Source organism: Balaenoptera physalus (genome assembly GCF_965194825.1).
Source record: "Balaenoptera physalus genome assembly, chromosome: 5".
NCBI lineage: Eukaryota > Metazoa > Chordata > Mammalia > Artiodactyla > Balaenopteridae > Balaenoptera > Balaenoptera physalus.
The window spans coordinates 46,948,247-46,971,539 of record NC_138884.1 but is presented as its reverse complement, the minus strand read 5'-3'; the positions used below and the strand labels follow the sequence as shown (position 1 = coordinate 46,971,539).

At 38.4% G+C, this 23,293-nt stretch overlaps 1 protein-coding gene and 1 long non-coding RNA gene across 2 annotated transcripts in view; one reads left to right on the top strand and one right to left on the bottom strand.

The window, feature by feature from the left end:
• LOC309661717 (stearoyl-CoA desaturase 5-like) overlaps positions 1-23,293 on the top strand; it is a 238,659-nt gene that overhangs the window by 173,244 nt on the left and 42,122 nt on the right. The window lies entirely within an intron of this gene.
• Positions 4,733-14,755, bottom strand: LOC309661746. Its single transcript, XR_014264245.1, has 3 exons — positions 12,736-14,755; positions 6,467-6,558; positions 4,733-4,954 (listed from the first exon to the last, which is right to left on the bottom strand). It is a non-coding gene; the product is annotated as an uncharacterized lncRNA (long non-coding RNA).

The window sequence follows — 23,293 nt, the reverse complement described above, 5'->3', positions numbered from 1 at the left end:
AATTCATGTATTTTTATACCAAATTCTTAAGGTTAATCATGTTATTGGGTTAGGATAATTTATACAACAAGTGTCTCACTATTATACGATGTATGTTATTTTTATTTTAAAAGAATAATATTGTGTGATAATATCTATTAGAGGATCATATTAATAAACTTTCATTAAAGATGATACAGTAACACTTTAGCACATAGGAGCCATTGCTCCAGTGAAGAAAGGATTCAAATCTGATACAAATCTTCAAATTGAGGTGCTAATATATTTGCCTAGATCAAGCACTAGGTATTACATGAAGAGCACATGTTTGTCTCCCATGCTGGCCAACAAAATGGGCTTGATCTGCTCCCCCAACCAAGGGCAGAGACCTCTCATACATATGCAGGACATAACAGGGAAGAGACATTGTTGGATAAAAACAAATCCTCATTACCACTCCTAGAACAGTGATTCAAGTTGTGTGCCCCACCTGTAGTGGGCCAGAAATACATCTTTTATTCTCACAACAGGAAGGGCACTTTTGACAGGGGAAGGAAACAAAAGAAGACTTCTAGAGAAAATTACAAGTACTGAGATTTAACAAGGTGCGGATGAATGTGTAACACTCACTAAATTGAACCCCTGGGTCTATAAATGTCATCATTTACGTCAAATAATCACCATCAACAGCGGCTGAAATGTCTAACACTGGCTTCAGTCCTTTTCAGAGACTTCAGTCCTTTTTCTTTTCACTGGGGAGTAGAGTTAGGGAGGACAGCAGCTACTAGCTATAGCTGGCACTTTACTTATATGGGGAAAATAATTCAGCTGTAAATTAACTTCCAATTGTGTTGTTCCTTAATCGGGAAAGAGTAAACATTACTCCTCAAAGTGACATGCGATCCAGGAGACAGATTTACAACACTAAATATGCAATCAAAATATTGACATTTTCTTATTCAGATTATATCTCTTCTTCCTCCCCCCCCCAAAAAGATCTGAAAGTTCATAAACAAATAGTAGATTCACAGGGATAATCCTAAAACAGAGAGCTACTGCCCTCTTCCACTTGTGGCTCATGGTAGGAAGTGAGCAAACCAACCACTGTCTGCACAACAACTTCTGGAAAACAGGGCTCTAACTTGGAATCTATATTCTAACTTTCCTCTTGCGTTCCATTTAAGAGGATAACTCCATTAGAATAACACTTTCATCTTGACTAAATACAAAGAGTTCTAGAAGGCAGACCAAGTAGAGATGCACAATTTTTAAATATCAGGTCCTAGAGGATGCTGTCCATTCAACTTGTTTTATCTTCAAAAAGAGAGAGAATAAGAGAAAAAAAAAAAAAAAGCCCATGTTTTTGGCTATTTAGAAACATTACTCTCGCCCTGTGTAGACTCCTCCTGACTTAAAATTTCCCATTAATTATAAAGATTCATGTCAAAACATGGATAATTTCTGAGATGTCAAATGTTTCAACCAAGTCCTGTATGAGAGTATGTCTTATGCCAGAACCTCACCCAGGTTGACACCCCCCCCGCCCCCGCGTCTGTCTGACTAATTTACTACTGAGAACCAGTTGTAAATAGAGGAAAAATGTCACTGTATCCTTTTGGGGAGAAGATCTTTACCTTTTTGAACATTTACATACAGTTCTCATTATTTTATCAGGGCTTAAGAATATTTCATTTTTGTTAGTTTTAAAGTCTTGTCTGAAAAGATTACTTGAGTTCTTAAAACACTTCTTAGGAATAAAAGGTTAGTGATCAAAAGACTTGAGCAAATGCTGGTGTTCGTGATTTCTTGTTGGTAACCTAAATCCCATCCTGCTGGCAAACTCCTCTTTAGAATTTCTCAAATGATGGGACAGGACTAAAAGAACCCTCTACCTTGATTTATGTAGTAACAAAATTCAAATATGGGTTTGAAATACCTTGCTTGTATATACATCTACACATACAAACAAACACCTCCCAAATATTCGAGAGTTAAGGAAAAATCCAATTGGTCAAATTAGCTAATCTAGACTATAATACGATAGTATTATATGTAATATTATAATAATAATAATATATGTAATATATATAATATATATATTATATATATAATAGTAATTATATATGTAATCTAGACTATATAGACTATCTAGACTAGACTATATATATGTAATATATATAATATATATATTATATATACAATAGTAATTATATATGTAATCTAGACTATATAGACTATCTAGACTATTACATATTACTATAATATGTAATCTAGACTATAATACGATAGTAATATATGTAATATTATAATACTATAATATAGATTATTATATTATAATATAATAATCTATATTATAATACTATAATATATAGAATATAATAGTCTATAATCTAGACTATAATTACCTCTACTGCCACAAAGGATACTGTCAAATGAGATTAGCAAGCAATTATCAAACACAGTTTGTGTACCCTCTATGAATCTTTAAGTCTGCAAAGACATTTAAATATATACTTGACACTTGAACAACTATAGTAGCCATCTTTGCGGTGATCAAGGACTCTATAGTATCTAAAATGTTCTTAGCCATGCAAATTTACATAGGTACTTTTAACTTACTGAACTTTTAATCAGAGTACTAAACACATCTAAATAAAACAGAGGCTGAAAAGTGAAAACTAGCATTGACATTTGAAGAGTCAGCCAGAGACCCAGACGAACTGAGCTTAGAGATATATTCAGTTCAGAAAAGGATATCTGCCTGGATATTCAGACATGGAGCACCTCAGAGCATGTGACTCTTAAAAAAGATGCTCAGTATGAAGAACATGATACCTCTGTGGATTTCAGGGAATAAAATACAAACAGAAAATAAAGAATATCAAAATAACTGATCTTGCAATATCCTGTAATCACAACTAAGGAGACAAGAAAGGCAGCACAGCACTCTGCTTCTCTTATAAGGGAAGGATTTTTGAAGCCATGTTTCCTTTAAGTAAGAGTGACCTCTGGTGACTTTTTAATTGCACCTCAGTGTACTATGTTAAATTATTCTACAATTCTTTTATACTAGCAAATCATTTAGTACTACATTTTTAATTTCTTAGCAAAGTGATAAATGCTTTACCGCAGGACCTAAGGATTTCATGTAAATGCCTCCATTTTAATTAATTCATGGAAATTGTGCCCAAAGCTAAATTAAAATTCTGTCTGAAACACGGGGCAGTATTTTCTTAAAGGAGACTAAGGCTCATTTTCAGGAGTGACTCATATAATATGGCATTAAATCAGCTGATACTAAATGATGACAACACAAACTTATCACAGCCTCGGGGCATATATGGATGAATGCTGGAAGGGTAACTCTTTGTACAATATGCTTTTCACTTTAGCACAAACTTCCTGGTAAGGGCGGAGTTCCCCAGCCCACCCCACCCCCAGATAAAACTGGATACCCAGCAGCAAGGTCGGTTTCTAACATGCCTACTAGCACTTTCTTGAAATGCATAATAGCTTGCCTTACTCCCTACAACCTGATTTAAAAAAAATTCTTGAGGGGGATGGGGTGTGGATGTAGGACTAAGGGGGCTTTCTTCCAATCCCTCAAGGAAAGAAAAGCGCTATGATGGAAATTTCAATCTGAATAACACTTCGAAAACTTTTTCCGATTTCCAGATTAAAATGCCTTGAGGTCGGCTGAATCAATTTGGCTAGCATCTTTAGATCAGACTCACATTGCCAGTCCAGAACTGAGAGGTTAATACATCTTCACTGAACCAACAAAATGAGAAACACAGCACATCACAATATACAAGCATGTGCACTTGCAAATGAACCTGAATGGCAGGTTATGTTTTTCCTTTAAGCAAAAGCCTTCTAATTCTGAGGGGTCTATCCTTCTCGTAATTCTGGGGACTAACCAGGTTTGCCGCCTGGGCTCTGCTGCGGAGCCTGCCCGCCGCTGCAGCGCCCGAGTTCTTGGTACCCGATTCCGCAGGGCGCCAACTGCAAACATCTACGCTAATGCAGGACCCGGCCAGGTCGGCCAACGATTTCCTTTCTGACATAAATCCTGCAAAATGTATTCATAGTAAAAAGAAATAAATGACATATTGGCATGCTCTTCTCTCCTCATCTCCTGCTATTCTCTCTCTGGTCTCTCTCCGCCTCAATATTCTCATGCTAATTTTAGGTTTTACTAGAATTTGAGCTTTCTCAATGAATATTCAAAACAACAGCACACAGACAAAATTCAGCTCACAGACAAGTCAAAACAGGCTTTGTGTATTACAGACTTGACAAGTGGAAAAACCATTGTAAACCATCCTATCCAAGCGTTGGGACTTTGCGATGTTTTTTAAATGCCTCATTTTCAGAAGCAGACCAGTGATTCCATTTGTAAAATTCAATTATTTTTTTAAAAAACACGAATTCTCAGTTGTCAGTATAAGTTTTAAAAGATTTGCTGTACTCACAAGTATTCCCTGCTGCTAATGTACTCCAGGGCTTTGCAGACAAAAGAAAGAGCATCCTGAGACAGGCTCCCGCGGCGGAGTCCATGTTCACAGTCGCCTGGGCTCCCCACCCCAAAACCCAAGGTGTCCAGACAGCTGCTCTGAGCCGGAGTCTGCAAGCTCCCTCCCGCTCGGGGTAGCTAGCGCTCCCTCCTCCGGGCTCGGCGAACCCGCGCAGCCGGCGGGCGGGAGCCCCAACCTGCAGCCACACCCCCACCCCACCCCCACCCGCTCCCGCCGCGCTGCGAGCTCCACGCGTCCCGGGCGCTCCTGGCGGTGGCGGGAGGAAGTGCGAGTCAAGTCGGTGAAGGTCTTCAACCTGCACTCGCTCCGAATCCGAATCCGCGGTCCTAGCTCCTTCACCGGCAGGTTTCCCACTCTGAACAGCTGAGCAGGTCAGTGGACTTCAGTCTGAGACCGAGCTTCACCACGCTGATGATGCTTGAGCATTAACACCGATGCTAGGAAAAATGTGAGTTTCTTTTTTTTTTTTCTTGGTTGAAAAGAACTTAGGACAAGTAACTAATCCGGTTTGAAGAAAATATTTACATGTACTGAGAACTGTTGTAAAAAAGACTGCTTTTGTTTTCCCAACTCATTTAATGATTCATATTTAAAAATAAAAACCTAAAGAACCTTATTATGGTAATCATTTCGAAATATATACGGTTATATATACAGTGTTATGTGTCAAAATACATCTCAATAAAGCTGGAAAAAATTAAAATTAAAAAATAATTAATTAAAACACCGACCCGACTTCTACTATAATGTCAGCATTTTATTATGTATATTCCTACTTGGAGATTTGAGAATTGTGGTCAGCAGATATATAAAACTAAAAACTGGCATCCTGGGAGAAGGAATCTTACTCCAAATATCATCAGGGAAGTGACCTTATGTTAAGTAGGTAAACTGAATACACTTAATTGAAGAATGAAGAGTTCTGAATCAACTTCTATATACTGTATGTGTATTCCTTTCCATTCAAATTCTTTAATACAGTTACCCAAAAGTTCATATTGAAAAATGATGGAATATAAAAGGCATCTTAAATAAATAAATAAATGGATAGATAAATAAATGGATAGATAAATAAATGGATAGATAGATAAGCAGATAAATAGATAAATTGTTTCGGAGTATACACATAGAGGCCTGATGGCCCATGGGGGAAGAAGGATTTCAAGACCCATGACCTTGAGGTAAGTCACATGGCCTCCTCTACTTCCTAAAGAGGCTGCCAGCAGATGTAAATGAAGGAGGGATGAGCATGGCATCACTAGGATCAATACTCTCCTAAAAGTGTGACCAGACTCATGACAAATGCGCTGAGACTTAGGAACAGTGTCCAGGCATTCTTGCACCATCCAAAGTGATCAGAATATGAAAGTAACTTTAACCTTGAGTAGGGCGTTATATGCCTGAGAACAAAGCAGAAAAGCTGTTTTTATTATTTCTATTCTGCAACCTGGGTAAAAAACAAACACAGGAATAGAAAATGTAAATAGCTTGGCAAGGCCACAGAATTTACAAGTAGAATTTGACCCAAATATGTAGATTCTGATCCCAACTTTCCAGCTTTCTCCACTCCTACTCAGGGCCCCTGGGAATCAGGAACTCTTCCCACTCACCCCATCAATCAGCAGTCCCGGGAAACACTGAGCAAAGCTTGCTCGGAGGGTGCATTTAGAACCTTGAAAAAAGCCACAAGCGGTAGAGTGACCTTCATTTATTAGTCAGACATTTTCCTAGTGCCTAATACATGTCCCAGAACCTGAATATGGTATTTCTAATTTTTAAAGCAAATATAAATTAATGATTTACATTAAGTGTCTAATATTTTTTAAAGCCTATACAACAGACAGTCTGTGTGTGTGTGTCTGTGTGTGTGTGTGTAATCTAAATAAATGGTCACAGCATTCCTTTGAAGTAAATGTTACTCTGCCCATTTAATGGATAGACAGACTAACCTCAGAGAGTTTAATGGATGTGTCACAAAGCAAGCCAGACTTGGACCAGGTCAGCTGAGCTCTGAAACCCCTTCTCACTGGCCCTCAGGTCTCTGAAACAGAAAAGTTGTCACCTGTGAAAACTCTATTCAGTTGTTCATGGGAAATCCATTTAAAATGGGTTAGAAGGCGCCTCAGTAATTGATGTCAATTAAAACCAAAAAGGACAATGCTGGTAAATTACTTGAGCAGACATTCAGGATGGATTTTCCAAGTCAGAGATGAAACAGCCCACGAGGGATTGAGATTTGCAGGCAGATGTCCTTGTGCAGTGCACAGCATTGACCACTGGACAGCACTGGGCCTGTTACATGATCTTCCAAGACAAGGGCAGCCCCAGGTGAGGAGGCTTGAAGAGACCAGGCAAAGCAGGGCCCAAAGCAGGGACTTGCTAGCAGACAGCTGATGCGACTCCTGGTTTTACCCCTTTCCAGCTGCCTTCTTTCGCTGGAGACTTCGTGGCTTTGTGCTTCACTTTTCTTGTTTGTAGAATGGTGATGATAGCCAGTCATAGAGCCATTATGAAATTACAGGTGTGAAACCCCCACAAAGGGATGGAAACTGCTGAGCATTCCACGTACCAGCCCCAGAGCTGCCCTGGGAGTTGGTACCCACCCGTGAGACCCCCGGCAGCTGCTCAGCATCTGTGATCCTCAGCTTCGTTGTCTGTTTCATAAGATAATAGAAGTCTTACCAGCAGACAACTGATCCAAGGGTTACAGGAGAAAATGAATGTCAAGTACTTAACACCATGCTCATCCACAGGGCGCTGGATCAGGTAGGCTGATGCTAGAGCTCCAGGCTCAGAGGAGAAAGGATGCCTAACGGGACCGCCAAGGCCTCCAAGCTAAATCCCTGCAGGTCAGGGGCAGTCCGCTGCATTCTGTGACCTGTTTCCACAGCCCTTTGCTCTTTTATGTAAGAAAGATGACAGATAATCAACAAGGACCTACTGAATAGCACAGGGAACTCTACTCAACATTCTGTCATAATCTATATGGGAAAAGAATCTGTAAAAGAATGGACACATGTATACGTATAACTGAATCACTTTGCTGTACAACTGAAACTAACACAATATTGTAAATCAGCTATACTCCAATATAAAATTAAGTTAAATTAAAAAAAATCAAAACAAAGGAAAGGTGAACAAAATGTGTAGATCTAATCTTGCACATTTCTCTAAGTGATGATTCAAAGCCCACAAATCACGCACGCGCATATATGTATGTGTCTGCAGAGTTCACACCAAACACAAAAGAGAACTTGAAATCAGCACACGTCACAAATAAAAGACAAGAAATCAACTTCCGATGTTCAGAAGTGTGTGGACCCTCATATGTGTAAGTGCAGATAGGCTGCCTAGGAAAGTATTTTCTAAGTGAAACTACACCCTTGGCATTTCCTGACCAAAGTCTTCTGTTTTCCTGCTCACCTGGGAGCAGTCTGTGCACTCAGGATTCCCTACCGAGAAGAGGAAGGATCAACTCACCCGACCCCAATGAAATCCTTTCTCAATGCTCTCCATAGATCAAAACATGACTCCATTCATTTTTCTTCTTTATTCAGCAGTTTTCTCCCTGTAAATTATTTCTGCGTGTTTTATCTAAATCTGGGAATACATTTAACTTTACTCTTGTAATGGGAACAGATGTATCATTAAATCCTCTGAAAGAATACTGTGAATAAAATAGAATAGTATTTCTATTAGGAGTCATTTTTCCCATAAGCCCCCAGGCAACAAATCCTGAAGAACAATTATGGAGAGACAGACTGCAGGGAGAAGAATTGTCACATGTGTGATAAAAAACACACTGCACGGTGTCTTCGCAGGTTATCTCTGGTGAGCTATGTTCCCTATAACTAGCCCTTGGAAGCCCTGGTTTTAACAACCAAAGGATTATGCATCTAATTACATAAATCTCAGCTAGAGAATAGTCAGCCTCATACTGTTATCCGAAAAACTAAGTTTGCCTCTTGGTGGGTGTCGAGCCAAAAGACACAACCAAGACAAAGAGTGAGAGAAGGAAGGATTTGTTACTTGCAGCAAGTAAGTAGAACACTAGGGATCTTTCCCAAAGCGGTGTCTCCCCAAACAGCAAAACTGGGGAAGTTTTAAGCTAAGGGTACATGTATATTCATGAAAGGGCTTGGGAGGTAGGCAGAGCCCAGGCTTTAGTTGATTGAAATCCGGAGGATCAGAAAAGGTCAACGCCATCATCCCTTAGGTTCCGTTTGACCTGGTGCTTGAGTGCTTCAGGCTAATCTTTACCATGGAAACAGAACTGCAAGTCTTTACAACTGATACATTATTACTAGTGCTACTTCTCTTGCCTGATAACAGTCAGCATTCTTGTTTTCCCTTAAGATCCTTCATTACTGAGACCTGTTCAAGGGCAAGCACTCTGGCCAGGCTTAGATCACAAAATGGCTTGTACTAAATTAATAGGTGTTCTCTTATGTCCAGAAAGCCATGCCTGGTTTTCTTTCTCCATAGACCCCCTACCTTATCTGCTTATACTATTTCTTTCCAATTCAGCCCATTTCAACCCAGGAGGACTTTTGGGGACTAACAAACACTGGTATCTAAGATAGAACAAACCACAACTAAGAACTTGAAGTATAAAAGCAATACTGCATGGTATTTCCAAAAGTGCTTAATAAACATTTCACAGGATTGTGCATAAACAACACACTTTTTCTGACATTCTGGCACAAGTAGAATCAGAGAGGCTTAACGTTAAAATGAAGTGCAGAGTCAGCTGTCCAGCATTCTACCCAATTCAAGCACCACAGTCTCCAATATCATCTTGCACACATGTCCACTGATGGCAGCAGCTGAGGTGCATACATAGAGAGAAAAGGGAGATTCTAGAACTTCCTTCTATCATATCACAAAGAAGGATAAATTCACAGAATCAACTACATGAGTGTCCAGGAAAAAAAATTCTTTTTTTTTTTTAAACTTTTTAAATTGAGATATATTATACCCTTTAAACAAAATTTCTAATTTTATGAAAGGCATAAAAGGTCACAATTTTTCTTTACTCCTTTGGGGTAGGAAGAGGGAGGCAGAGTTGAGTGCATCCTTAAAAGTCCTTTTCTAATTTAAAATTAAAATCAACATCTGATCTTGACCTAAGAATTTTTCTATTGAGGTATAATTGACATAGAACACTATATTAGTTTCAGGTGTACAATTCAATGATTTGACATTTGTGTGTATTGCAAAATGAACATCACAGTAAATCTGGTTACCATCAATCACCATACACAGTCACAGATTTTTTTCTTTCTTCTTGTGATGAGAACTTTTCAGATTTACTTGCAGCAACTTGTAAATATGCAATACAGTATTAATAACTATATTCACCATGCTATACATTACATCCCTGTGGCTTATTTATTTTATAACTGGAAATTTGTACCTTTTGAACCCCCTTCACTCATGTCACCTACTTCCCACCCCCATCCCCACCCCCCCAGTCTGGCAACCAACTATCTCTTCTCTGTATTTATGAGCTCCTTTTTTTTCTTTTTAAGATTACTCATATCAGTGAGACCAGAGGTTATCTTTCTCTAACTTATTTCACTTAGCATAATGCTCTCGAAGTCCCTCCATGTTGTCACAAATGGCACAATTTCCTTTTTCTTAATGGCTCAATAGTATTCCAGTGTGTGTATCACATTTTTTTATCCATTCACCCATCAATGAACACTGAAGTTGTTCCCATGTCTTAACTATTGTAAATAATTCTGTAATAAACATGGGTGTGCATATATCTTTTGGAGTTAGTGTTTTCATTTTCTTTGTACAAATACACAGAAGTGAAATTGCTGGATCATATGGTAGTCCCAGTTTTGATCTTTTGAGGAAACTCCATGCTATTTTCCATACTGTCTGTACCAATTTACATTCCCACCAAGAGTGCACAAGTGTCTCCTTCTCTTCATATCCTTGCCAACACTTGTTATTTCTTACCTTTTGATGATAATCATACAAACAGGTGTGAAGTGATATCTCATTGTGGTTTCGATTTGCATTTCCCTGATGATTAGTGACGTTGAACATCTTTTCCTATACCTGTTGGTCAACTGTATGTGTTCTTTGGAAAAATGTCTATTCAGATCCTTTGCCCATTTTTAATTAGATTGTTTGTTTGCTATTGAGTTGTGCGAGATCTTTATATATATTAGATATTAGCCCATTATCAGATACATGATTTGCAAATATTTCTCCCATTCAATTGGTTGCCTTTTCATTTTGTTGATGGTTTCCTTTACTGTACAAAAGCTTTTTAGTTTGATGTAGTCTCACTTGTTTATTTTTACTTTTATTGCCTTTGCTTTTGGTGTCATATCCAAAAAATCATGGCCATGACCAATGTCCAGGAGCTTACCGTATATGTTTTCTTCTAGGAGTTTTATGATTTCAGGTCTTAAATTCAAGTCTTTATTCCATTTTGAGTTAATTTTTGTATGGTGTAAGGTAGTAGTCTAGTTTTATTCTTTTGCATGTGGCTGTCCAGTTTTGCCAACACCATTTGTTGAACAGACTGTCCTTTCCCCATTGTATATTCTTGGCTCCTTTGTGATAAATTAAGTGACCATATATGTGTGCGTTTATTTCTGAGCTCTCTATTCTGCTCCATTCATCAATGTGCCTGTTTTTATACCAATACCATACCATAGTTTTGTAATATAACTTACAATCAGGAAGCATGATGCTTCCAGCTTTGTTCTCTCTTAAGATTGCTTTGGTTATTCAGGGTGTTTTGTGGTTCCTTACACATTTTAGGATTTTTTTGCTCTGTTTCTGTGTAAAATGCCATTGGAATTTTGATAGGGATTGAATTGAATCTGTAGATTGCTTCTGGTAGTATGGACAGTTTAACAATATTAACTCTTCTAATCTTTGAGCCACAGAATATCTTTCCATTTATTTGTGTCTCCTTCAGTTACTTTCATCAGTGTCTTATAGTTTTCAATGTACAGGTCTTTCACCTCCATGGTTAAATTTATTCATAGGTATTTTATTCTTTTGATGCAATTGTGAGTGGTATTGTTTTATTACTAGCATATAGAAATGCAACCAATTTTTGTATATTGATTTTGTATTCTGCAACATTACTAAAGTTGTTTATTAGTTCTAACAGTGTTTTTTTGGTGGAGTCTTTAGAGTTTTCTATATATAATATCATGTCATGTGCAAATATTGACAATTTTACTTCTTCCTTTCCAGCTGGGTGCTGCTGATTTCCTTTTTTTTTTTTTTTTTGCCTAATTACTCTGACTAGGACTTCTAATACTATGTTGAATAAAAGTGGCGAGAGTGGGCATCTTTCTCTTATTCTTGATCTTAGAGGAAAAGCACAGAGTATGACATCAGCTATGGGCTTCTCATATACGGCCTTTATTGTGTTATAACCAATTTGATTTTATTGCACAGAATTGAATCTAAATTCAACCATAAGCATTTTAATGATTATCATTAAAAGTCTTTTTAAATTGAAAACAAGACTGAGAACTCGTAATAGTGCTGGTTAATTAAAAAAATACACCCTTAAGGATTAAGTTTATTCCATAATTCCAGTGATATATTTTTAGGCTGAAGTACTGATGAATGAAGTACTCCAATGTAGAGGAATCTTGAAAATACTCTGAGTGAAATTAGTTAGTCATAAGGAACCATATATTATATGAGCCCATTGATATGAAATGTCAAAAAGGAGAAACCTATAGAGACAGAAAGTAGATGAGTGTTTGCTTGGGGCTGTGGGAGATGGGAGACTTGTAGGCTAGAAAAAGAAAGATTTCTTTTTTTGGAAATTGATAAAATTTCCAAAATTTTTTTTATCAATAAAATTGATAAAATAGATTGTGGAGATGAATGCACAACTCTGTGAATATACAAAAAAACAATTGAATTGGACACTTTAAGTAGGTGAATTGTACAGTAGGTGAATTATATCTCAAAGCTGTTTTTAAAAAGGAATACAGAAACTCTAGAAAAACATTGAATCCATTGACATCTACTTTACCACACTATTCCAAATAGAAATGTAACTGAAAAATGGGAGTTAAAAAACATAAGCAGCAATATCCGTTATTTACTGCCATAATAATGCTGTGAATCAACCAGAAACCTCAGTGGCAGACACCACTTTACTGAGCTCAGGGGTCTCAAGACCACACTCTTGGCTCAGCAGGTGTTCTGGCCTCCTGCGCACCTGCCTTGGGGAGGCTGTTGTCCGCTGATGGAGAATGGCCCCATCTGAGATGACTGGACTTGTGTATCATTGCTCAGCAAACAAACCCAGGCACCTCTCACCGCGGTGGCACAGAACTAAGAGAAGAAGCAGAAAAATACAAGTCTGTTCTGATCTTCATGTGTCACATCAGCTGGCATTCCATTGACCGAAGTAAATCTCATAACCTAACTCGGGATCAAGGGTCGGGAGAACAGATTCTGCCTCTTCAGTAAAAGGAGCTGAAAAGCCATGTGTCAAAGAGGGTGAATCCAGGAGCGTGAAGAATGAGGACCATTTAGACCTCAGTCTCTGCCCAGCACAGGGTATTTATGATGGAAGAAAACTGAGCAGAAATTAAATATTTGCCATCTGGCAGCTTCACTTTCTCACCATTTTCACTTAAAATTGTATCAGAGGGCTTCCCTGGTGGCGCAGTGGTTGAGAATCTGCCTGCTAATGCAGGGGACACGGGTTCGAGCCCTGGTCTGGGAAGATCCCACATGCTGCCGAGCAACTAGGCCCGTGAGCCACAACTACTGAGCCTGCGCTTCTGGAGCCTGTGCTCCGCAACGAGAGAGGCCACGATAGTGAGAGGCCCGCGCACCGCGATGAAGAGTGGCCCCCGCTTGCCGCAACTAGAGAAAGCCCGTGCACAGAAACGAAGACCCAACATAGCAATCAATCAATCAATCAATTAAAAAAAACAAAAGACTCCTCATTTCCTCCTCTTCCCCTTTAAAAAAGAAAAAAAAATTGTATCAGAAACTTTGAAATATCTTTCTGTTTCATCGTGATTTAGATAATAGAAACATTTAACATTTTTGTAATTTAGCTCAAATAATGGCTGCATAATTCAAGTAGATTCAAAAGCAAATACAATCTAACTTATAATAGCAAGTTTTGATATAAATGCCACTGGATGATACTGTGAGTATGTGACATGAGCTGGATGACTTGCTTTTTAATTATAGGAACTTTTAGCTTTTGCAAAGATAACTACTTTTTAAAATGCTTTTCTAGATGTTCTTGTCTTATCACAGAAATACATTCTTATATGTACATGTATAATTCGCATAGAGAAGTGTTAATAACAACTCCCTACACACACACACACACACACTTCCATTGCTCTATTGTTATGTCATTGACATAACTGATGAAAACTAGTTTCCTTCATGTCCATACACACATTTATAGGATTAGGTTCATTTTCCTTGTATTGTAATTACAATATGATGTTATTCCTCAGCTTGAACTAGATTAAAATTTTGCATTTGTATTTTTCATTTCCATGTGGAAAATGAAATCTTATTTTTGCCTGTCAGTCTAAAACCACTTTGAATCGTAAATTGGTCTCCTATGGTAAACCTTTAAGACCTCTTTTTTTTGTTGCTGTAACCTTTTCTACATGGTGGACTTTATTAGTTACATTAATTAAATAACAAATGCCCACCTTATTGAGCTGGGTATGCTTTAATCCACAGGCACAAATCAAAAGAAAGAAATGATTATAACATTAGAGTTAAAAAACAAAAAGCTTTGGTTGATTTTTTTGTAAAGAATGGTTGAAAAGGAACCTAAAGTCGTTCCTTTATTTGAAGGCTTAAGTAATTGTACCTGCCAGGTAATAGACGAGAGGGAGGCCTCTCACTTATCACCCCCTTCTGTGTGTTTCAATTACTGGGAAGGTTAATGGTGCTGAACAGCTGAGGTATGAAGGCACCTTTCATTATCTTCCCCATCAGAAGTCCCCAGAGCCCGTTCACCTTCCCTCGTGTTTATGGGAAAAGACACAGTGTTCTCTCACAGCCCAGAGTACATGAGAACCAACTTCTCACAGCCTAGCAGATCTTTGCCAACATTTTCTGGAAAATAATTCCGCCCCTTTCAGAGCCAGCGTGCAATGTAATTTGAACTCAAATACCAACATCATTTAGAATGACTGAAATAATACCTTGATCTTGTGACTTGTATAGTCTCATTCTTCTAAATTTTAACTTTAATGAGGCTTATTTATTAAGCAAGTACAGAGTATATGGGCAGAATTTTTCTTTGAATATTTTATATTGAATGAATTGAAATAATTGGGATGTTAAAGGACTAGGGAATGATAATGAACATGTATGCACTGAAGCATTTACTCTGTACTAGGTAGGTTCTCTTCTGTATCATATCCCTTTAAGACGCCTCCTCTCTGAATATCGTCCTCCATGTTGACTCCATCAGGATTCACTTACCTAGAAACAATAGGTAACCTGTGACCAGGGCAGATGTTCAGGGAATGGAAAGGAAATTACGGCTCCACCAAACCTCTCTTGCACAAGTACAGATGTGTTTGTATTTAGCCTGAGACAAAAACTTTGTTCCTTTTCCTTCATTATTGTTCCTAACATGCGACAAAGGCAATTGTAGGAAAGGCAGTGTGGCCCTAAATTCTCCCTCAGCTGATCTTTAAGAACGTCCGACATTTTCCAAAGAAGATTTTGATCTAGGGAAGGACATCAAGCTCCAAATTAAGGTGGAATATGTGGGAAAAAGGTCACTGGGATAGGGTTGCCAGGTAAAATACACCATGCCCAGAGAAATTTGAATTTCATATAAATATATAGTTTGGGAGACATACTTACAATCAACAAATATAAATCTGGCAACCTAACATTGCACTGCACAGTATAGATGGCAGATGATTTTAAAAAGGAGGGTCATGGGGATATAAAAAAAGAATGTGAAACTCAGAGTTTTTTCTAGGGTAAGGGTCAACAAACTGGCATGAGGTCCAAATCTGCTTTGTTCCTGTCTAAACAATGTTTCATTGAAACACTGCCACACCCATTCATTAAGTACAGTCCAAGGCTGCTTTCACTCTGCAGTGGCAGCGTTCAGTAGTTGCAGGCCCACAGAGCCTAAATATTTACTATCTGGCCCTTTAACCAAATAATAAAAAATAAAAAGTCCCAGTTAAACTGCTAAAATTACAATTGTCATTCTAAATACTCACTATTTCCCCTCTCTGATGAAAGGCTTCTTTCCATAGGCGTGCCTGATATTATAAAGCTGAAAATATGTAGGCTTTTAAATAAGTAATATTATTCTACTCAGTGGATTTAAACATAAGGCAATATTGTCACTTCAAGAAAAATAAAAAGAGCTTTGAGAATTTTTTCCATATGTCCACATTTGTGTTTCACAACTCCAGACCACCTAATGCAAACTTTCATTTCTCAGCAAAATGAAGCAGAGAATATTACAAAAGACTCAGCGATGTCAAATCCAGCCACCAGTTAGATCTTCCAATTTTCAGTACAACATTTCCTGCCAGATGTGGCTCAATGTGGCTTAAAGAAGCAATTGTTTATTTCTCATGTGGAGAACTATTGTTCTGGAAGAATGAGGGCATTATAGGATTAATCTCCAAGTAGTAAGAAGAAAAGCTAGGTTTACAAACTCTGTATGACTCTGTATGTGCCAGTGAGTAGCTGGAAGTAAGCGTTCTATTGGAAGATAGGATTTTGTTCCTCAGGAAACCAACACACTCCTGGGACCCTGGGTTGAAGCCATTTGATGGGTGGAGAGCATGAGAAAGGTCTGGCAACCAAAGTCACCCCATGCTGCTGATGCAGACAGCTGGCAGAGACAAGATAAAGTTCACACAGTCACTTGAGGCTTTAAAACCTAGTCTGCAAACGAAAAGTAGAGAAGAAAATTCTATTTCTAATCTACCAGTGAAAGATGTGCATTTCATTTTCAGATTATGAAAGTATCGAAGGAGAAAGGCTGTGCTGTCATGAGTGACAGTGCCTCGGCCGCCAGGACTCCAATCAGAGGCTCAGTGATAAGTGAGAGTGAGCCCAGACTACTGCCAACGCCATGGCCAGAGACCGAAGAACACACGGGGAGGGGTTTCCTAAATGTGTATGGTAAATAACCCTGCATACAAATCCTCCAAGCCACGACCTGGGTAGTGTATTAGAGCAAAGAAGTAACAAAGAAAACAGGCAGGTTGACGTTGAGGAGAGAGGACCAAATCAGTTTCAATAGACTTGAGGCTCTGTGGACCTAGGGAAGGAGAGGGTACAGAGCCCAACAGGATTGGAGACAAGGAAGGCGTTGGAGCTCTGCTCCTCACCAGAGCTCTCTAAATCTCAGTATCCACATTTTAAAAAAAATTTATTTATGTTTATTTATTTTATTTTTGGTTGCCTTGGGCTCGTGGGCTTTCTCTTGCTGCGGCAAGCGGGAGCTACTCTTTCTTGCGGTGCGCAGGCTTCTCATTGCGGTGGCTTCTCTTGTTGCAGAGCACGGGATCTAGGCGCGGGCTTCAGTAGTTGTAGCTTGCAGGCTTAGCTGCTCCGCAGCATGTGAGATCTTCCCAGACCAGGGCTCGAACCCGTGTCCCCTGCATTGGCAAGCGGATTCTTAACCACTGCGCCACCAGGGAAGCCCTCAGTATCCACATTTTTAATATGAGAATAAAATCACGTGTATTTTATAAAAACACTTCCTGGAAAATGGTCACGGCTAGATATATCATGAGACTTCAATAAATGGCTTATATTTATAATTACTAACAAAAATAAATACAAGAATCTAATAAGAATATGTTTTATAACCTAATGCATTTTGGATCACTCATTTCTATCCCAAAGATTTAATCTATACCATCGTGGTCTCTAAGCTGTAGTTTATATTATGTTTGCCACGAGTTGCTGTGACCAAATGTTACTGTTTTTAGTCCTATAGTTCCTGTAGTTTCTTGTTGCAGTGTTACAAACTAATGTTTCCCAAAAGTAATTTTTGTATGAATAAACAAATAAAAGTGAGAAGCACTATGAAGCCCTTATTAAATATGAAAGGATAAACAGCTCTAATTGAAAAATAAAAGAATTATAATTTTAAGTGCAAATTTGACTAATTGTGCTTTTCAAAAGCTACTGTCAAATATTTTTCACAACAGTAAATCTTAAGTTATGATAAAAAAATTCCTTGTGAAATCACACCTGACAAAATGAACCCTAATTATGTATAATATCTCCTATCTAAACACATTCTTAAATAATTATTTCAATTTAAAATAAAGAAATTATCAGATTGGGTTGGAATTTGTCAGTTGGTTATCTCTCCATGAAGCACCGCTAAGTTTTTTAAACCTCCATCAGCGAGTGAGAACACCACACCTTGGCAGAATCTTAGCAGTTATCAGAAGCAGGAGTTGTGGGAACATATTTACAAGATTAGGGGTCTGAACTCCAATGGTTTAAGGTGGATTTTCAAGATGGGAATCTGACTGGGTTTGGGCAAAACTCATGACATAATAGTTTTGATTTTGTGCTACAAAGGCAACTCAGTAGAGAAAAGATCGTCTGTTCAACAGATAGTCCTGGAGCAATTTGATCCTTGTGTAAACAAAAAATAAATTTTCATTCATATCGCACACTTTATACAAAAGTTAGCTCAAAATGGATTGTAGACCTAATTGTAAAACCTAAAATTATACAACTTTTACAAGAAAACATAGGAGAAAATCTTTGTGAACTTGGGTTAGGCAAATATTTCTTTGATATGACACTAAAATCACAATATATAAAAGAAAAAATCAATAAACTGGACTTCATCATGATAAAAATGTCTGCTCTTTGAAAAAAGCATTCACAGTTAAGAAAATCGAAATAGGAGCCATGGACTGGAGAAAATACTTGTAAGTAACATATTTGATAAAGAACTTGTATCTATAAAGAACATATAAAGAACTCTTGAGGGAGCGCGGGGCGCCACCGCCGCCGCCGCTTATCCGCTGAGGTCAGTCTCCTGGGCTGCGCCCGGGTCGGCGGCCGCGGCGGCTGAGCAGCGAGAGCCGGGAGCCGAGAGACGCGCTCCGCCGAGTGTTGGGCACGGCAGAGCCCGCGCCTTCGCGGCGTCATGGGCCCCCTCCTCGGGCCACAGAGGGCACCAGCCGCAGGAACCCCCGGGCCTCCTCGCGGCTGAGCCTGAGCGACCCCCGGGTTCTCCGGCGTCCCCTCCCTCCGCCTTATTTTCTTCCCTGCTCTCGCTGCTGCTGCCGCTTCAGCTCTCCGTTATGGCAACGGAGCCGCCATCCCCTCTCCGGCTTGAGGCGCCCGGCCCCCCAGAAATGCGGACCCCACCGGCGGGTAAGGAAAAGTGTATCTGGATATAGTAGATCGCTTAAGGCATCCCTTAGTATTACCATGTTCTTTGATTAAGCTCAGTGGAAAACTACAACAACCCAGTCTAGGCAGGGCTACTAATGACCCAGACTATTCAAGAAGCAAGGATTTGGTCACCCACCAGGGAAGAACCACGATCTGCTGAGGTGCTTGCTGAAGATAGAAAGAATACAGAATGGGTATAAGAAAGTAGTTACAAAGACCAGCTATAACTGACCACTTACAGAAACGAGGACTGTAATTGTCATGAGTACACCATTTTTTTTTGCTATGAATATATTTGTGTTAAGTGTGTATTTGTTTTTTCTCTCTCATATTCCCTTATTATGTAACATGAGTTGTATTGATCTTATATCATAATATGTAAGTACTCTTAATTTTACATTATAGTACTTTAAGTTATATCACAAGGATTTACCTCCTCTTCTGGGGATAGGGTTAGTGTATTTTGATTGGACTCAGAATTGTTGTATCATATTAAGTGGAATTAAGACCTTGTTATTGTCTTATTTGGGGATTAAGTAAGATTTGAGGAGATGCATATGGGTGTCATGTTGACACAGGGTCGACTTGTGATGATTAGTTTCATGTGTCAACTTAACTGGCTATGGGGGACCCAGATTAAAAATTATTTCTGGGTATATTTTGTGAGGGAATTTCCAGGTGAAATGAGCATTGAAATTGGTGGACTCAGTAAAGTTGATTGCCCCCCCCCCCAATGTGGGTGGACATCATCCAGTCTGTTGAGGGCTTGAATAGAACAAGAGCTGGGGGAAGGAAGAATTTGCCCCTTTTTCCTGCCTCATGGTGTGAGGTGAGATATTTCATCTTCTCCTGACCTCAGACTGGAATTTATATCACCACCTCCCCTGGTTCTCAGGCCATTGGACTAGGATTGAATTATATCACTAGCTTTCTGGGGCCTCCAGCTTACAGATGGCAGACTGTGGGATTTCTCAGCTTCCATTATCATAAGAGCTAATTCCCTGTTACAAACACATGCATGTATTCTATAGGTTCTGCTTCTTTGGAGAATTCTGACTAATACAACATGTATCCACCACTGTAATATCACACAGAATACTTTTACTGACCTAAGAATCCCCTGTGTTCCACCTATTCAACCTACTCTTCCCTTCCTCCACCCAAACCCCCAACAACCACTGATCTTTTTACGGTCTCCATAGCTTTGCCTTCTAAACTATCATATAGTTAAGAATTATACAGTACGTAGCCCTTTCAGATGGGTTTATTTCACCTAATAATATGCATTTAAGTTCCTCCATGTCTTTTCATGGGTAGTTTATTTCCTTTTGTTGCTGAATAATATTCCATTGTATGAATGTGGAACAGGTTTTTGTTTGTTTGTTTGTTTGTTTTTAATCCATCCATCTATGGAAGGGCACCTTGGTTGCCTCTAATTTTTGGCAATTATGAATAAAGCTGCCACAATCATTCATGTGCAGGCTTTTGTATGGACGTAAATTTTCAGCTCTTTGGGGTATATACCAAAGAGCTTGATTGCTGCATTTTATGGTAAATGTATATTTACTCTTTTATTAAACTGCCAAACTGTCTTCCAAAGAGTCTGTACCATTTTGCATTCCCTACAGCAATCATGAGAGTTCCTACTGCTCTGCATCCTCACCAGCATTTGGTGTTGTCAGTGTTCTGAATTTTTGTCCTCTTCATAGCTGCATAGTGGTTTCTCATTGCTGTTTTAATTTGCAGTTCTCCAAACACATAAGGTGTTGAGCATCTTGTCATATGCCTATTTGATATTTTATATCTTCTTTACTGAGGTGTCAGTTTAGATTTTTTGTCCACTTTTAATCAGGTTGTCCTCTTTTTTTAGTGGTAAGCAGTAAGTGTTCTTTGTATATTTTCATACCAATCCTTTATCTGATTTGTCTTTTACAAATTTTTTCTCCCCATCTATGACTTGACTTCCCATTCTCTTGATATTCATATCTTTTTAAAGTTTTTTTTCTTTTCTTTGTGTGTTTATTTTGAATAATGTATATTGCTTTTTGTTCAGTTAACTAATTCTTTTCTGCAATGTCTAATCTACTGTTAATTCTATCCAATGTACTTTTAATCTCAGCTATTTTAATTTTAATCTCTAAAACGTTGATTTGCTTTTTAAAAAATACCTTCCTTTACATGTCCAATCCCTCCTGTAGCTTCTTGAAAATATGAAATATAATTATAATATCTACTTTAGTTTTGTTGTCTACTAATGCTTTAATTTTTCTATTTCTGGGTCAGTTTTAATTAGGTTTTTTCCCCTTCATTGTGGTTCTATATTCCTGCTTCTTGATATACCTGGTAATTTTTTTATTGGATGACAGTCACTGTAGATTTTCTTTTTCTGGTGCTAAATATTTTAGTATTTCTGTACATATTCTTGAACTTTGTTCTGGGATGCAGTTAAATTACTTAAAAATAATTTTATCCTTCTGAGTCTTGCTTTTAAGCTTTTTAGGTGGAACCCAAGTAATGTTTAGACCATGTTAAGTTTTTCCCCACATTTCAGGATTGAGAACTATTCTGAATACTCATGTATTAAAGAGTTTTCCATTCTAGCTGGGAAGACCAGGCTTTCTTTTTTTTTTTCCCTTTGTGAGTGTTAAGAACTTGTTCCTTCTGATACATCCAGGTGGTTCTTTCCCTGCCATGAGTAGTGTTCTTACATGCATATGCCCATCTGTACTCATAGGCCTCTGTAACCTAGTTTCCATTCACCTATCGTGCTTCTCATCCCTTCATTCACTCTTCCACATTCACAGTGGGGCTTGTTTAATTTCTAGAACAAGCCTGGCTCTTTGCACACAATTTTTATTGCTTCTGCTTAGAATGTGCTTCCTCAGCCTGGCTTGACTGGCTCCAAAATGGCATTCAACTCTGAACAGGAGGAATATCACCTTTTCTTATGCAAGTAAGGTTCCCCAATTTTCTCTCAAACACTGTTTCTTGCCTTCAAATCATTTTGAGATTCAAAAAAACTTGTTCATGTGTTTTTTAAAATTTTGCTTTCCCAGGCTATCTTACCCAGGAGTTGATAACTACATGGGGACAGAAACTCTAGAAAAGAGATAATTTAATGATGAGCTTTCTTTATTCGTCATATTTTATACTGTTAGAAGAATGAGGCTATCAACTGAATTCTGTCCCCCCAAAATTCATACATTCAAGCTCTAACAAAGTGATGGTATTTGGAGATGAGGCCTTTGGCAGGTAATGAGATTAAATGATGTCATGAGGATTAGGCTCTATTAGTGCCCCTGTAAGAGGAAACCAGAGAGTTTTTTCTGTCTCTCTCCACCATGTGAGGACACAGTGAAAAGACAGTTGTCTGCAAGCCAGGAAGAGAGCCCTCACCAGGCACTGAATTGGCCAGCACCGTGATCTTAGACTTCCAAGCCTCTAGAACTGTGAGTTGTTAAAGTCACCAAGGCTATAGTATTATGTTATGGCAGCTTGAGCTATAAGAGTACTAAATGGAAGAGACATGGAGGAACCCTAAACACATATTGCTAAATGAAAGAGGCCAAACTGAAATGGATACATACTGTATGATTTCAGCTATATGACATCCTGGAAAAGGTAGGGCACTGAAACTATTCTGTATGATACTGTAATGGTCAACGCTTGTCATACATTCGTCAAAACCCATAGGATATGCAACAGAGTAAACTGTAATATAAACTATGGATATTAGTTAATAGTAATGTATGAACTTTGGCTCATCCATTGTAAAAAATGCCCCACACTAATGCAAGACGTTAATAATAGGGGAAACTTTGGTTTGGGGAATAGATGTGAGGGGGTGTATGAGAACTCTATACTCTGCTCAAATTCTCTTTAAACTTAAAACTACTCTAAATATAGTCTACCAATTTATTTAAACAAAATAAATCTAAGTTGCCTCATCATATTGTGAGGTTATTACCATCTTACAGTTTTTCTATTTGACCGACTTCTTTAATGTTCATTTCTATCTTCTTTTATCCTTGTAAAAAATATATCAAATGTTTTGTACTATTTCACCTCCCAGCCTATTATCTTTTTAGTTATATGTCTTTCACAAACTTTCATTGGAAACTACATGAGATATCCTTGACTTATTACACTCTATGCCCATTACTATTTTCACCACCTCCCTAGTAATGCTTGAACCTTGGCTATGACCCATTGTCACCTCTGGACAAATAGTTTCTGCTCTATTTTCTGTCTTCTGTCCTTCTGGGCCACTTCTATCTACCATCATTACCCAAAGAACTGACTTTACAGATTCTATATGCCAGTGTGTAAGACTTGCAGTGTTTTAAGAAGTATCCCAACTTCATGATGAT